An 11,697-nucleotide genomic window follows, 5' to 3' on the forward strand; every position below is an offset into this window, starting at 1 on the left:
TGTGTTTAACCCACTGCTCAAGGATACGCGTTTCCCTGTTTAACCCATTGCTCAAGGATGTGTTTAACAGACTGCTCAAGGATACGTGTTTCACCCACTGCTCAAGGGTACGCGTCTACGTTTTTAGTGCACTGCTCAAGAATACGTGCTTAACCCACTGCTCAAGGATACATGTTTAATCCACTGCTAAAGGGTGCGTGTTTAACCCACTGCTCAAGTGTGTGTGTTTAAATACTGCTCAAGGATGCGTATATATGTGCTTAACCCACTGCTCAAAAGCATGAGTTTAACCCACTGCTCATGGATACGTGTTTAACCCACTGCTCATGGATACGTGTTTAACCCACTGCTCATGGATACGTGTTTAACCCACTGCTCAAGGATACGTGTTTAACCCACTGCTCATGGGTACGTGTTTAACCCACTGCTCCAGGATACGCGTTTAATCCACTGCTCAAGGATACGTGTTTCACCCACTGCTCAAGGGTACGTGTTTAACCCACTGCTCAAGGGTATGTGTTTAAGACACAGCCAAAGGGTGTGTGTTTAACCCACTGCTCAAGGATACCTGTTTACGTGTTTAACCCACTGCTCAAGGATACGTGTTTAACCCGCTGCTGAAGGATACGTGTTTACCTGTTTAACTCACTGGTCAAGGATGTGTTTAACACACCGCTCAAGAATACGTGTTTCACCCACTGCTTAAGGGTTCGTGTTTAACACACTGCTCAAAGACACGTGTTTAACCCACTGCTCAAGGGTGCGTGTTTAACCCACTCCTCAAGTGTGCGTATATACGTGATTAACTCACTGCTGAAGGGTATGTGATCAACCCACTGCTCAAGGGTATGTGTTTAATCGACTGCTCAAGGGTGAGTGTTTAAGTATTTAACCCACTGCTCAAGAGTACGTGTTTAACCCACTGCTCAAGGGTACGTGTTTAAGACACAGCTAAAGGGTGTGTGTTTAACCCTCTGCTCAAAGATACCTGTTTGCATGTTTAACCCACTACTCAAAGGTTCGTGTTTAACACACTGCACAAGGATACGTGTTTAACCCACTGCTCAAGGGTGCGTATTTAACCCACTGCTCAAGTGTGCGTGTTTAAACGCTGCTCAAGTGTGCGAATATACGTGATTAACGCACTGCTCAATGGTACATGATCAACCCACTGCTCAAGGGTACGTGTTTAACCGACTGCTCAAGGGTGCGTGTTTAAGTATTTAACCCACTGCTCAAGAGTACGTGTTTAACCCACTGCTCAAGGGTGCGTGTTTAAGTATTTAACCCACTGCTCAAGAGTACGTGTTTAACCCACTGCTCAAGGGTACGTGTTTAACCCACTGCTCAAGTGTGCGTGTTTAGGCCCCTGCTCAAGGGTGTGTATATACGTGTTTAATCCACTGCTCAAGGGTACGTGTTTAAGACACTGCTAAAGGGTGTGTGTTTAACCCTGTGCTCAAGGGTACGTGTTTAACCCACTGCCCAAGGGTGTGTGTTTACATGTTTAACCCACTGCCCAAGGGTGCGTGTTTACGTGTTTAACCCACTGCCCAAGGATACATATTTAATGCACTGCTCAAGGCTCTGTTGTTTAACCCGCTGCTCAAGGATACGTGTTTATGTGTATAACTCACTCTGCAAGGGTAAGTGTTTAACGCCGCTCAAGGGTACGTGTTTAACCGACTGCTCAAAGATGCGTGTTTAACCCACCGCTCAGTGATGTGTGTTTAACCCACTGCTCAAGGATGCGTGTTTAACCCACTGCTTAAGGGTTCGTGTTTACGTGTTTAACCCACTGCTCAAGAATACGTGTTTACATGTTTATCCCAGTGCTCAAGGATACCTGTTTAACCCACTGCTCAAGGATACGTGTTAAATGTTTAACCCACTGTTCAAGGATACGTGTTAAATGTTTAACCCACTGCTCAAGGATACCTGTATAACCCACTGCTCAAGAGTGCGTGTTTAATCCCCTGCTCAAGGATGCATATATACGTACTTAACCCACTGCTGAACAGTACGTGTTTAACCCACTGCTCAAGGGTACGTGTTTAAGACACAGCTAAAGGGTGTGTGTTTAGCCCACTGCTCAAGGATACCCGTTTACGTGTTTAACCCACTGCTCAAGGGTACGTGTTTCCATGTTTAACCCAGTGCTCATGGGTAAGTGTTTAAGACACATCTCAAGGGTGCGTGTTTAACCCACAGCTCAAGGAAATGTGTTTCAACCACTCCTGCAGGATATGAGTTTACGTGTTTAACACACTGCTCACAGATGCATGTTTAACGCACTGCTCAAGGGTACGTGTTTAACCCACTGCTCAAGGGTGCGTGTTTAACCCGCTGCTCAAGGAAACATGTTTCAACCACTCCTGCAGGATATGAGTTTACGTGTTTAACATGCTGCTCGCAGATGCATGTTTAACGCACTGCTCAAGGGTACGTGTTTAACCCGCTGCTCAAGGATACATGTTTAATACAATGTGCAGTGATGCGTGTTTACCCCACTAATTAAGGGTATGTGTTTAGCCCATTGCTGAAGGCTACGTGTTTAACCTGCTGCTCAAGAATACGTGTTCAACCCACTGCTCCAGCATACGTGTTTATGTGTATAACCCACTGCTCAAGGATATGTGTTTAACCCACTGCTGAAGGATACGTGTTTACCTGTTAACTCACTGCTGAAGGATGTGTTTAACACACCGCTCAAGGATACGTGTTTACGTTTTTAATGCACTGCTCAAGGATACCTGTTTAACCCACTGCTCAAGTGTGCATGTTTAATCCCCTGCTCAAAGGTGCATATATACGTATTTAACCCACTGCTGAACGGGACGTGTTTAACCCACTGCTCAAGGATACCTGTTTACGTGTTTAACCCACTGCTCAAGGGTACGTGTTTCCATGTTTAACCCACTTCTCATGGGTACGTGTTTAACCCACTGCTCAAGGGTGCGTGTTTAACCCACAGCTCAAGGATACGTGTTTCAACCACTCCTGCAGGATATGAGTTTACGTGTTTAACCCGCCGTTCACAGATGCATGTTTAACGCACTGATCATGGGTACGTGTTTAACCCACTGCTCAAGGATATGTGTTTAACCCACTGCTCAAGAATACGTGTTTACATGTTTAACCCAGTGCTCAAGGATACGTGTTTAACCCACTGCTCAAGGGCACGTGTTTAAGTTTTTAATGCACTGCTCAAGGATACGTGCTTACACACTGCTCAAGTGTGCGTGTTTACCCCACTGCTCAAGGATACCTGTTTAACCCACTGCTTAAGGGTTCATGTTGAACCCACTGCTCAAGTGTGCGTGTTTAAGTCCCTGCTCACGGGTGTTTAACCCACTGCTCAGCAGTACGTGTTTAACCCACTTCTCATGGGTACGTGTTTAACCCGCTGCTCAGAGATGCATGTTTAATGCACTGCTCAAGGGTACGTGTTTAACCCACTGCTCAAGGGTGCGTGTTTAACCCACTGCTCAGTGATACGTGTTTTACCCACAGCTCAAGGTTACGAGTGTAACCCTCTGCTCCAGGATATATGTTTACGTGTTAAACCCACTGCTCAAGGATACGTGTTTAACCTACTGCTTGAGAATACGTGTTTAAATGTTTAACCCACTACTCATGGGTAGTGTTTAACCCACTGCTCAAAGACACGTGTTTAACCCACTGCTCAAGGGTACGTGTTTAACCCACTGCTCAAGGGTGTGTGTTTAACCCGCTGCTCAAGGATACATGTTTACGTGTTTAACCCGCTGCTCAAGGATACATGTTTACGTGTTTAACCCGCTGCTCAAGGATACATGTTTACGTGTTTAACCCACTGCTCAAGGATACCTGTTTACGTGTTTAACCCACTGCTCAAGGGTACATGTTTAACCTCTGCTGCTCAAGGGTACGTATTTAACCCACTGCTCAAAGATACGTGTTTAGCACAATGCGCAGTGATGTGTGTTTACTCCATTACTTAAGAGTATGTGTTTAACCCATTGCTGAAGGCTACGTGTTTAACCAGCTGCTCAAGGATACGTATTCAACCCACTGCTCCAGCATATGTGTTTATGTGTTTAACCCACTGCTCAAGGATACGTGTTTAAACCACTGCTGAAGGATACGTGTTTACCTGTTTAACTCACTGCTCAAGGATGTGTTTAACACACTGCTCAAAGATACGTGTTTAACCCACTGCTCAAGGTTGCGTGTTTATGTTTTTAATGCACTGCTCAAGGATACCTGTTTAACCCACTGCTCAAGTGTGCGTGTTTAATCCCCTGCTCAAGGGGACGTGTTTAACCCACTGCTCAAGGGTATTTGTTTAAGACACAGCTAAAGGGTGTGTGTTTAACCCACTGCTCAAGGATACCTGTTTACGTGTTTAACCCGCTGCTCAAGTGTGCGTGTTTAAACACTGCTCAAGTGTGCGTATATATGTGATTAATGCACTGCTCAAGGGTACATGATCAACCCACCGCTCAAGGGTACGTGTTTAACCGACTGCTCAAGGGTGCGTGTTTAAGTATTTAACCCACTGCTCAAGAGTACGTGTTTAACCCACTGCTCAAGGGTACGTGTTTAAGACACTGCTAAAGGGTGTGTGTTTAACCCTCTGCTGAAGGATACATGTTTATGTGTTTAACTAACTGCTCAAGGGTACATTTTTAACTCACTGCTCAAGGGTTCATGTTTACCCCACTGCTCTAGGATACCTGTTTACCCACTGCTCAAGGGTGCATGTTGAACCCACTGCTCAAGTGTGCGTGTTTACATCCCTGCTCAAGGGTGCGTATATACGTGTTTAATCCACTGCTCAAGGAGATGTGTTTATGTATTTAACCCACTGCTCAAGCGTATGTGTTTACATTTTAAAGCCACGGCTCAAGAATATGCGCTTACGTGTTCAACCCACTGCTCACGAAGACGTTTTTAACACATGGCTCAAGGGTGCGTGTTTAACCCACTGCTCAAGGGCACGTGTATAACCACTGCTCAAGGGCACGTGTTTAACACACTGCACAAGGATATGTGTTTAACCCACTGCTCAAGGGTATGTGTTTAACACACTGCACAAGGATATGTGTTTAACACACTGCACAAGGATATGTGTTTAACCCACTGCTCAAGGGTGCGTAGTTAACCCACTGCTCAAGGGTATGTGCTTAACCCACTGCTCAAGGGGACGTGTTTAACCCACTACTCAAGGTTAATTATTTAAGAAACTGCTCATGGGTACGTGTTTAACCCACTGCTCAGGGATTCGTGTTTAACCCCCTGCTCAATGATACGTGTTTGACCACTGCACAAGGGTGAGAGTTTAACCCTCGGCTCAATGATATGTATTTAATGCACTGCTCAATGATACATAGAAACATAGAAACATAGAAAATAGGTGCAGGAGTAGGCCATTCGGCCCTTCGAACCTGCACCACCATTTATTATGATCATGGCTGATCATCCAACTCAGGACCCCGCCCCAGCCTTCCCTCCATACCCCCTGACCCCTGTAGCCACAAGGGCCATATCTAACTCCCTCTTAAATATAGCCAATGAACTGGCCTCAACTGTTTCCTGTGGCAGAGAATTCCAAGATTCACCACTCTCTGTGTGAAGAAGTTTTTCCTAATCTCGATCCTAAAAGGCTTCCCCTCTATCCTCAAACTGTGACCCCTCGTTCTGGACTTCCCCAACATCGGAAACAATCTTCCTGCATCTAGCCTGTCCAATCCCTTTAGGATCTTATACGTTTCAATCAGATCCCCCCTCAATCTTCTAAATTCCAACGAGTACAAGCCCAGTTCATCCAGTCTTTCTTCATATGAAAGTCCTGCCATCCCAGGAATCAATCCGGTGAACCTTCTCTGTACTCCCTCTATGGCAAGGATGTCTTTCCTCAGATTAGGGGACCAAAACTGCACACAATACTCCAGGTGCGGTCTCACCAAGGCCTTGTACAACTGCAGTAGTACCTCCCTGCTCTTGTACTCAAATCCTCTCGCTATAAATGCCAGCATACCATTCGCCTTTTTCACCGCCTGCTGTTCCTGCATGCCCACTTTCAATGACTGGTGTATAATGACACCCAGGTCACGTTGCACCTCCCCTTTTCCTAATCGGCCACCATTCAGATAATAATCTGTTTTCCTATTTTTGCCACCAAAGTGGATAATTTCACATTTATCCACATTAAATTGCATCTGCCATGAATTTTCCCACTCACCCAACCTATCCAAGTCACCCTGCATCCTCTTAGCATCCTCCTCACAGCTAACACTGCCACCCAGCTTCGTGTCATCCGCAAACTTGGAGATGCTGCATTTAATTCCCTCATCCAAGTCATTAATATATATTGTAAACAACTGGGGTCCCAGCACTGAGCCTTGCGGTACCCCACTAGTCACCGCCTGCCATTCTGAAAAGGTCCCGTTTATTCCCACTCTTTGCTTCCTGTCTGCTAACCAACTCTCCACCCACACCAATACCTTACCCCCAATACCGTGTGCTTTAAGTTTGCACACTAATCTCCTGTGTGGGACCTTGTCAAAAGCCTTTTGAAAATCCAAACATACTACATCCACTGGTTCTCCCCTATCCACTCTACTAGTTACATCCTCAAAAAATTCTATGAGATTCGTCAGACATGATTTTCCTTTCACAAATCCATGCTGACTTTGTCCGATGATTTCACCGCTTTCCAAATGTGCTGTTATCACATCTTTGATAACTGACTCTAGCATTTTTCCCACCACCGATGTCAGGCTAACCGGCCTATAATTCCCCAGTTTCTCTCTCCCTCCTTTTTTAAAAAGTGGGGTTACATCAGCCACCCTCCAATCCTCAGGAACTAGTCCAGAATCTAAAGAGTTTTGAAAAATTATCACTAATGCATCCACTATTTCTTGGACTACTTCCTTAAGCACTCTGGGACGCAGACCATCTGGCCCTGGGGATTTATCTGCCTTCAATCCCTTCAATTTACCTAACACCGCTTCCCTACTAACATGTATTTCGCTCAGTTCCTCCATCTCACTGGACCCTCTGTCCCCTACTATTTCTGGAAGATTATTTATGTCCTCCTTAGTGAAGACAGAACCAAAGTAATTCGTGTTTCACCCACTGCTCAGGGGTACGTGTTTACGTATGTAACCCACAGCTCAAGGGTACGTGTTTAAACTGATGCTCAAGGCTATGTGTTTAACCCACTGCATAAGGCTACGTGTTTAACCCACTACTCAAGGATATGTGTTTAACCCCCTGCTCAGTGGTACATGTTTGCATGTTTAACCCACAGCTCAAGGGTACGTGTGTACCTGTTTAACCCACTGCTGAAGGTCACGTGTTTAACCCACTGCTCAAGGATACGTGTTTAATCCCCTGCTCATGGGTACGTGTTTAACCCACTGCTCAGGGGTACGTGTTTACGTGTTTAACCAACTTCTCAAGGTTCTGTGTTTACGTGTTTAAGCCCCTGTTCAAGGGTACGTGTTTAACCCACTGCTCAAGGATACATGTTTAACCCACTGCTCAAGGATACGTGGTTAAGTCACTGCTCAAGTGTGCGTGTTTACGTGTTTAACCCACTGCTCAAGGATACGTTTTTAACCCACAGCTCATGGACATGTGTTTAACCCCGTGCTCAGTGGTACATGTTTACGTGTTCAACCCACTGCTCTACTCTTTCTTCACCATTGACAGTGTGGCTAGGCATAATGCAAATGCCATCTGTAAGTTTGCCAAAGGTGCAATTGTTAATGGCACAACTTCAGATGATGATGAGGAGGCATACATGAGCGAGACACATCAGCTTGTTGAGTGGTGTGACAACAACATTGCACACAATGTGAGTAAGACTAAGCAATTAATTGTAGACTTCAGGAAGGGAAAGTCAATAAACACACACCAGTCCTCATCAAGGGGAATTGAGGGAAAAAGTGAGCAGTTTTAAGTTTCTGGGTGTCATATCTCTGAAGATGTATCCTGGACCCAAAATATTAATGCAGTTATGAAGAAGGCATGCCAATAGGTATATTTCATTCAGAGATTTGATATGTCACCAAAGACTCTAGCAGATCTCTACAGATGTACCATGGAGAGCATTCTGTCTGATTGCATCTCCCTCTGCTATGAAGGGGCCACTGCACGGGAATGAACAAAGCTGCAGAGAGTTGTAAACCCATCCAGCTCCAGCATGGGCACTAGTCTCCACACTATCAAGGACCCCTTCAAAAGGTGATAACTCAAATAGTGGCATCCATCATTAAGGACCCCCGCCACCCAGGACATGCCCTCTTCTCACTGCTACCATCAGACAGGAGGTACAGGATCCCAAACGCACACACTTAATGTCTTATGAACAACTTCTTCTCCTTCGCCATCAGATTTCTTAAAGAACAATGAACCCATGAACACCACATCACTATTTTCCTCTATTTTGCACTACTTATTTAATTTATTTTCTATATAAATTTAAATTCAAGTTCAATTCAACCATACACCAATACAGTCAAATGAAACAGTGTTCCTCTGGGGCCATTGGTGCAAAACACATTATTAACTGAACATAGCACAAAGAGCACAGGGCACACAGAACACATAACACACAACACACAGAGCACAGAGCAAATAACACACAAAACACAGAGCACAGAACACATAGCACACAGCACACAGAGCACAGAGCACAGAACACATAGCACACAGCACACAGAGCACAGAGCACAGAACACATAACACACAGCACACAAAGTATCTAACACAGAAAGACAGTCACAAAAAATAATCTAGCTGAAGCCTCCAAGTGCCACACCCTGTCGTCTGATGATGCATGGGATGTTGCACTGGTCCAGCCAGTCTTCCACCAAGTGAACACTGGAGGGCAGCACCAATGGGAGGGCTAGCCCCCAACCCAGTGCAGATTCCAGCATGCCCACTGAGGTCTCTACTGTCTCCCACCCACACCACCTCTGGCGTCTCCTCCACTGGAAGGCTGCAACTGGCATGAGGGTCTAGCCTGCGCCGCGCCACAACTGAGGAACTGTTGCTTCACCACTGTCCAAGACAAGCACTTGCACCATTTGTAGGACCGTGCACCACCTCGCATAATAACAATACACACATGCAGACAACAACACAACAATGGTATGTAATAAGCCCAGCCCCATCACTATTGAACAACTGACCTGATGGGGCAGAGCTGCAGTACTTGATGTTCCTAATATCCAGCAGTGTCTTGTGATCGTAATCGAGATGTAAAGGGCAAACATTTACACCTTTAGTGGGTCCCAGAGCGGACTCTGTGTCTGAGCGCTCTGCATTTTACCGGAAGATATATGTATTTGTACCGATACTTATTTATAAATACAGAGGATTCCGATCAAAGGTGATCTGTAAGGAGTCTGTACGTCCACCCCTTGGAACGTTTGGGTTTGCTCAGGGTGCTCCGATTCCCCTCCCACAGCCCAAAGACGTACCAGTTGATACGATAATGAGCCATTGTAAATTGTCCGGTGATTAGGCTAGGATTAAATTGGAGGTTACTGGACAGTGCAGCTTGAAGGACCGGAAGGTCATCAGTCACGTAATCCTGCGTGGCCGTTAGACAACAGACTGCACACAGAGCAAACAGTTGCATCCTGTTGCATGTGCTTGCGTTGTGTTATCCATTTGGGCCTACGGATGCTGATTCAGAAACAAGTGACTTTTGTTTTTTTTTCTAATTTTGACTTTCAGGAAACTTTTTAGACCTTGCAAGGTGTCACAAAAGGATTTGACACTAACTGAAAAGATTAGCCCACCGAACCAAATTAAAAGCCATCTGCCTAACACCACTCTTCATCAGCTGGCAGAGATAACAGGAGTGCCAAAATCTATAACTGCACACTTGATACATCAGCAAGGTGAACTGTGAGAAGAATGGGCACTACACGAGGGACAACAGGGAACATCCCAAAAACCAAAGTGTGAAGGTAAGGATCCAGATGTTGAAAAGGCCCTTCATTTTCCATTGTAACTGAATGAGGTGTGTGAGCTGTGTGACAGGGTGCTGATTTACCCCTGTGGACTGTGCTTTTGAAAAGAGAGAGAGTTGTTCAACACCAGACACCTTGTTAAATAGAGAGAGAAAGAGAGAGAGAGAGAGATGAAGAATGCTCACAGTTTGTTTACATTTTTTGCAAAGACACTGGCAGCTTCTGTGTTCTAACAGAGAGAGAGGGGAGGAGCAGCTTGATGGACAGCTAGTATTCAGCATGGTGAGATAAATAGAAAGTCAACTGTTAGACTTACAGACACATGGTTTTGGACACTACCACGAACTGAACTGAACTTTACTCATCATCGTAGGACTATCTATTTACCCCTAGACTTGAAGGAGCTTGGTTTTCATATATTTCCACACTTACTTATATATAATCATTGCTAACCTGTTTGATATATCTGCATTTATATTACTGTATTGTGTAGTTACTAAAAAATACCATCAGTTAATAGCGATACTGGACTCCAAAGTGTTTTCCATTTCTGCTAGATCTTTAACCCGACATGGGGTACATGACAGCTGTGAGAATGAGGTGAATGAGGTGTGTTGAAAAGGCCCTCAATCAATTGTTTTCCTGGATGAGCTGTTTGGGTCAGTGGACTAATGTTAAAAGCAACCAGTCAGAGGGTCTAGTCACTTATTTGGGACAACTCTTAAAGACCTTAAACAATATCGAGAAAACAGACAATTCAAGACTGTTTTTCTCACTGCAGTTTCAAGCATTCAGGCTAAAAATGGCTGAGGGTGAAAATGAAATGATTTCATTACTTCAATGTTAAGAGGGAGTTAGATATGGCCCTTGTGGCTATGGGGGTCAGGGGGTATGGAGGGAAGGCTGGGGCGGGGTTCTGAATTGGATGATCAGCCATGATCATAATAAATGGCGGTGCAGGCTCGAAGGGCCGAATGGCCTACTCCTGCACCTATTTTCTATGTTTCTATGTTTCTATGTTTCAACAAGTTAAGAAATGTGAAGAATTTAAAGACCTCAACAATCATCTTGAATGAAATTGAATTGAAGATTTGGGTTATGCAATCATTGATAGTATTGTTTGAAAACACCACATGTTTCTGTCCATTTACAGTCAATCAAAAGAATGAAGCAGCATACAGCGAATGGATTCTTCTGTCAATAACTATTCGGAACTGATACACAGTTTTATAGTACTGTAGTAGTATTGATAGTGTTTTACTTCGTTCTGAATTTCATTTAAATACATAAATTTGTTACCTAGTTAAACAGTAGTTTGTCTTTCTTTTAGAACTTTTTAACTCTTTTGAAGAACTTCAACTAATTGGGGCAGCCGCTTAGTTGGGCCAAAATGGGCTGTTCCCAATGTGTCTCAATTAACTGGAATCCACTGTATATACAACTGTGCATATACTAGACAGCAATCGCCAGAGCCAGACACCAACACACAGGACTAGACAGCTGTCTCCAGTGTCAGACATACCCACCAGAGGCAAGTATAAATTCTGATCCCAACGCTTTGGTGTGCTGAGTGTTGAGATGAAGAAGGGGGAGGACAGTGCTGGAGAGGGACAGCAGGAGCCTTGGATAACAGTACTCCTCGGTAATCTCCCTCCCTGTCACCGAGACCAGTTGCGGAAATGGCAGTGGGAACTTCATGTGCATTTCTATACAAGCTAGTCAA

This window comes from Mobula birostris, chromosome 11 (assembly GCF_030028105.1).
Source record: "Mobula birostris isolate sMobBir1 chromosome 11, sMobBir1.hap1, whole genome shotgun sequence".
NCBI classification, from domain to species: Eukaryota; Metazoa; Chordata; class Chondrichthyes; order Myliobatiformes; family Myliobatidae; genus Mobula; species Mobula birostris.